Source organism: Eucalyptus grandis, chromosome 11 (genome assembly GCF_016545825.1).
Source record: "Eucalyptus grandis isolate ANBG69807.140 chromosome 11, ASM1654582v1, whole genome shotgun sequence".
Classification (NCBI taxonomy): domain Eukaryota; kingdom Viridiplantae; phylum Streptophyta; class Magnoliopsida; order Myrtales; family Myrtaceae; genus Eucalyptus; species Eucalyptus grandis.
This window is the reverse complement of record NC_052622.1, coordinates 26,641,530-26,647,603: the sequence shown is the minus strand read 5'-3', so window position 1 is coordinate 26,647,603 and position 6,074 is coordinate 26,641,530. Positions and strand designations below refer to the sequence as shown.

General features: G+C 34.6%; 1 pseudogene; it reads left to right on the top strand.

The window, feature by feature from the left end:
* Positions 1 to 2,876: 2,876 nt before the first annotated feature.
* LOC104426059 lies at positions 2,877 to 5,730 on the top strand (annotated as a pseudogene).
* The last annotated feature ends 344 nt before the right edge of the window (positions 5,731 to 6,074 follow it).

Below are 6,074 nucleotides of genomic sequence, written 5' to 3'. Positions count from 1 at the left end.
CCCCCCCCCCTCCCCTCCCCTCATTAGAGTCCACGCTTCTTTGGGGACATTTCCAATGGGGTCAAATTTGTCCTGCGAGTATAAGTACATGATTCTTTTGGGATTTAGCCAATAATTAAATTATAATCCATGATAAAATGATCAATTATAGAAAATATGAATATAGTCAATCTTATGATTTTAGTTACTTGTAATTAGGAAATCATCAATCATTAAATTTCAACTTATAGTTATAACTAATATTATAAATTGGGAAAATGACACAAATGGTCCTTGAATTTTGGTCCAATATATAATGTGATTTTTGAAATTTTAATTTGTTTAATGAGGTCCTTAAATTTTAATATGATGTGCAGTATTGCCTCTAAACTTTTAATTTGTTTAATGTAGTCCTTGAATTTTGTATGCATGTTCAATTTAATCTCTATATCATAGAAAAATGTTCAATATTATTCTTGATATTTAATTAATGAAGGATAACATCAATATTTTCATATAATTCAGGGACTACATTGAATATGTACTAAAAATCTAATGACCATATTAAACAAATTAACATTTGAGAAACCCCATTGCAAATCAAGCCCAAAATTAGGGATCATTTGTGTCATTATCTCTTATAAATTTGGTTACATGTGATCATTAATTAAATTTATGTTATGATATATTTTGAGCTTAGATTTACTCATTATAAAGCTTAACTTGAAGTTATAAACTCAATTTATCGATAGTTTATATATACCCTTCTACAATATGAAATAATTAATTTATAATCAGTATATTGTTATTATATAACAGTTACTATTAATTATTAATGAATAAAAACAGTAAAATACTTTTTAATCAATATCTAACTTAAATAGCATAGTGTTTGATTATTTATGTTTTATAAGTTATGTATATTAAATAAATAACATTATGAAGAAAATATTACTTGTTTAGATTATTAATTTACACAATGTAATTTAAAAATAATTTTTTAATTACGTATATTTAGGTATAACATAATGATGATCATATAGTAATTACCATTTGAAATGAAGGTACCATTAATACTTGTAATAATATTTCATGTATGATTTCTCTTTGTTAATAGAAGGAGTTAGGCTATGATTATTTGTCAGTAAATTTCGTGTTTGACAATTGGGATAAAATTCGGAATTGAATAAAATTTATCATATCTTGTGTTTGGAATCTATTCAAGACATGATAGAGTACGATAGAAGGAGGATGTAGATTGGATAAAATTATCCCATAAGGAGGTGAGATAAAAATAAATAGGATTTCTAACATTCATAGTAGAAAAATTATTTTCCTTGAATGACAATATTCTTGAATTAACCAAAAATTAAAATTATATTTTTATATAAATAATATTTGACTTCTAATATAAGAAACTCAAAATAACAAAAATAAAAATTTAGTTATTTTAATTTAATCTTATTTTTATTTATATATTCAAATTTAATTATATTTTATAAAATAAATTCAATATATATAAATATATTTAAATTTATTACATATTTTAGTATTTTAGATATGTTAGTATAGTTTACTATTTAATAAAAAAATTTAGAGAATGATGGAAGGGGAAGAAAGAAAGAAAAAGAAAGTAATTTAAAAAGAAAGGAAAATAAAATAAAAATAAAAATAAAAATAAAGTAGGCAAGAGTATCGCCATAGATTTTTTACCATCTCCGTCTGTAAATTTTTTTATTTATATTAATATGTCATTTATACCAAATAATATACATAATATTATATGAATATATCCGATTTTATTATTGTAATCACCAAATAATGAATAAGATATAATAAAATCTCTGAATTTCATAATCTATCCTATCAAGTTCTATCTTAATTAGAAATTTGACAATCAAACGCAGTCAAAGAGTATATAAGCTATATAGCACAAACACTCTTCGGGTTCTTCGTGTCGTGCCCGACACTCCGACACGTGTCCAACACGCTCCGACACGCCCCAACACACGGCCAACGAGTGTCGAAAAATCCGACACATGGTCAACTCTCTCCGACACGGTTCGACACGCGAGTTTAGAATTCAAACATGCGATTCGACACGCACGGGGTTAATTTTAAAATTTCTAATACTTGAGGGGTCAAAATATAAATATACGCTAAAGAACTAATAAAAGAAGTAATAAAATTGCTATAAATATACATGCACGGGGTCAATATTTTTTTTCAGTTTTTTTTAGAATTGTTTTATTTTTTTTTTATAAGTCTTTTACTATGAAAGAAGTAATAAAAAAATGCTATTTATGATAAATAAATAAATTTAAAAAAATCATTTCAGCATTTTTCTTTAAACAATGTTTTTTTCCTCTAAGTTTTGTGTATTATTGTAACAAATTAAAATAATGAATGATATTATTTAATATTTTTCGTGTAAGTTAATTCTAGGATATTTTATTTATTTATTTATAAAATATATTTAATATATAACGTGTTTAACATGTTGAAATTCTCTATTTTTAAAAAATGACGTGTCGGCGTGTCGTGTCGTGTCGTGTCGTGTGTCGCATGTCCGTGTCGGTGCTACATAGTATATAAGGGTATAATATTTCCAAACCAAACTACTTGTAACCCATCCAATTATGGTAAACCAAGTCTTGGAATAATCATAATATTCCCAAACCAAACTCCAGATTCGCTCTTTTCAATAATGAATCGGGGCTTGGCCCACCAGGCCGAATCAATTCATTTAGGGGCCGAAAGCCTTCGGTTCGGTCCGGGCCTTCGAAATCGAGCCCAACACCTCGAGGCCCGATCTTCTCCGGCGGGCTTAGAATTTGACGGAATGCCGGCCCGACCGGCCCGTTTATAGTGGCGAGGCCAGAGGAAGAGAACGAGGAAGAACGGCAATGTGGGGGTACCCGCCGACGCGGAGGCAACTAGCGGCGACGATCGGCGTCTTCGCCGCCGGCGCCACCCTGATTGCGGTCGGCATTCACCTCTCCTTCGCCAACATCGCTCCGCAGAAAGCCCGTGCCAAAGCTCGCGGCGAATTCGTCAGGTCTCGCCTCCGGACGTTCCTCGAAGATTGACCCCTCCTAAACCCCCGCCGACCCCCCACAAGTAACGATTTCGCACTCTGCCGGTGTGCGTCGCCGTCTTTCGGTCAATCCCCGGCGAGCTCTCAATCTGCCCCCGTTTCTGCTTCTTCAACGGCATGGCGCTTGGATATGTTGAATTGACTCTGTTTTCGGAGTGAGACTTGAGTAGATCAGCTCCAAATTAGCTTTTTTCGCTTTTGTTTTGTCGAAGAATGGGGAAACCCAACTGTCGATTCACTGCGCCTTTTCCAAGCGTTCTATCCATGCATGTTCATCTCATTTTGCATCAGCCGATTTTGTGTTGCATGCCGACTGTTCGATAAAATGATTTGAGTCAAATTGGGGACATTGCAACGCCCTTGTTATCTTGGTTCCTTTGTATATTTTTGACGACAGAGAGGATCATTAGGTGCCTTTACGTTTTTGAGTGCATCCTGTCTTCAATGACTTCTTTTAGCATGTCCATCATTTGTATAGAGAAGCCGATTATTATTGAGGGAAAAGGAAGAAGGTTTGTTGTAATGTGCAGAGATATTGAGGGTTTTGTGTCTCTAGAAACATGATGTACTTGCTGTACCTATCTAGTTTCTCCTACTTGTTTCTTTGTTCATGTACTTTGGAACATTTTCTAGCATTTTGCATCTTAGCTTTTCAAAGAACGGTGGTTATTATGAGCGTATTGGTAAATTGCTTGTTAAATGGACATGACCAATTTCAGTAGCGCTTCTCTTTGATCTTACAATTGAAGGCAAGCCAAATTCTCTGCTTCCTTTGAAATGATGGTGATAAATGGACATAATGAATTTCAGTTGCGCTTCTCTTTGATATTACAATTGAAGGCAAGCCAAATTCTCTGCTTCTTTTGAAATGATGGTGACACAGACAGTGTAAGCACCTTCTGGTGTTCTTGTTGCGATCCAAGACCCTTTTATGTGAATTTCATTGCTGATGTAAGCACTGAGACAAAAAAGGGGTAGGATCCAGAGGAATGATCGACAGAATCTCCCATTGAACATGGATTTCACCTTATCAACCTTCTCGTGAGAATCTCTTTCAGAGTTATCTATTGTGCCATTTATAACCTATTGATCCTTCTACATTCTTGTAAAGAAATTGGTCCACATGGAGGATGGCCAATTGAGCATCATAGTTTGACATCCAAACTCATTGAACTATAAAATGTCTCCACCTCCTTTTCACTAAAACATAAATCACAGAATGTAGTCGGTAGTATTGGAATCTTAATTTACATTTTTGTTGTTGAACCCTGTTCAGGTGCACCTCTAATGATGATGGGGAGGCCATAATCAATGGTATAAGTCACAGTCTTAATCAGTTGAATACATGCACTTGGTTGCAGTGCTCTCATTGTAGCTCTCACATCAAGGGTCTAATGTAGTGAGGCTGTTAGATTAACACTCATGTTGCCCTTAGGCTTAGCTTTGATCACTTGAATCAGGTTAAGTTCAGCTTGAGTAAGGGACTGAACAAAGGCTGAACTTACCTTCTTCTCAAGCAAGTCAAGAGAAGATCAGCCTTTGACATTCACTTCATAACTCCTAATGAACTTCCTTAGTTTATGATATCATTAACACTAGTGTGGTGATAAGCAGTAAGTAGAAAGATTTCCCAGATTGCTGTTGAAGTATATGGTTGTCAATCATGATTCTGAACTTATGAGAAGGAACTGTTTGGTTCATTTAATAGAAATGTTCATTCGGAACTTCAGTTCTCTTGGATGAGTAATCTCCAGTTCTTTCTCAGAATTTGGAACTTCGTGCAAATGACAAATACAGCAATCTAGATCTTTAGTATCATGCTTAACATTTATTGTTTTCAGGTTTTATTGCGGTACTCTTCTTTAATTTTCACACATTTTCTGGCTCAAATACAGAGTCATGAACTTTTGATGCGCTTAGTTGCCTGACATGATGGTTCATTTTTTTATTATTATCCAGGAAATATCTATTCTTTATTCGGTATGGAACGTTCTTATTTTTTTCCCTACTAACCTACAGGTGGTTCATTGCAGAAGGACAAAAGTGACTGTTGGTGTAGTGTCCATGGATCCTCCAACATAAAACACATCGTTGCATCGGCTTCAAAATGTTGAGAAGAGAATTATAAAGGTTTTGGAGCCAGCCAGTGGAGTGATGGACGAACTAGCTAGTCCTGCTGGTCCCAGAAAGGAATTTATCAACAACTATTGCCGTGAATTCATGCAACTAATCACGGACATCCAAGTAACATTGAGAGATGAAATCAAAAGTGCATGTTAAGTTCCCGAGCAGCTGATGAGATTTGTCTCAAAAAGCTGAAATACGTCATTTCTCAGCTGGACGGAATGAAAGAAACGATTGAAAAACACGATAGTGAGGTTTGACCACCTAAAGTTCAGCCCATTAAGAATAGCACGATATTCTGTATACTGGTACACTAGTTTTTGTTGGAAGATCCGCCAAGGGAAATTATTGCGGGATATCCATCTTTTTCAGATCAGAAGCACTTAAAGTATAAGATGGGAGTTCTATTGTGTTTATGGATGGTGCTTTGGTTTGGCCTTTTCTCTTGGATTTGTGTAAGGTGGATACACCTTTCTTGGCTTGCAGCCAAGTCTCAGTGCACTAGGAAGACTTTAAATTCTGAGCACAAACTCATTGTACTGACAGGTCCGAAACAGCACTCTATGGCCGAAACAAATCATTTAAAAAGCACTGCACTCACCATTCGCTCGTGCTGGTTAATGCGAACGACAGAGGCTGAGATTTCAGATCCATGTGAAGAACCATGCAACATTTTGACCCAAAACTCATGTTGTATTTATTCAATCAATAAACAAGTGATGGTATATGAACAGTTAACTTTAAGAAGATCGATGGATGGCGACTCCAGAAGTCACTTACGTGTTGCTTCACATGTTACCTAAAAAGAACAAAGGGAGCATCGTTCCTTAAAACTGGAAAGCTATCAACTAGAAAACCTTCTTGTTTCAGGATT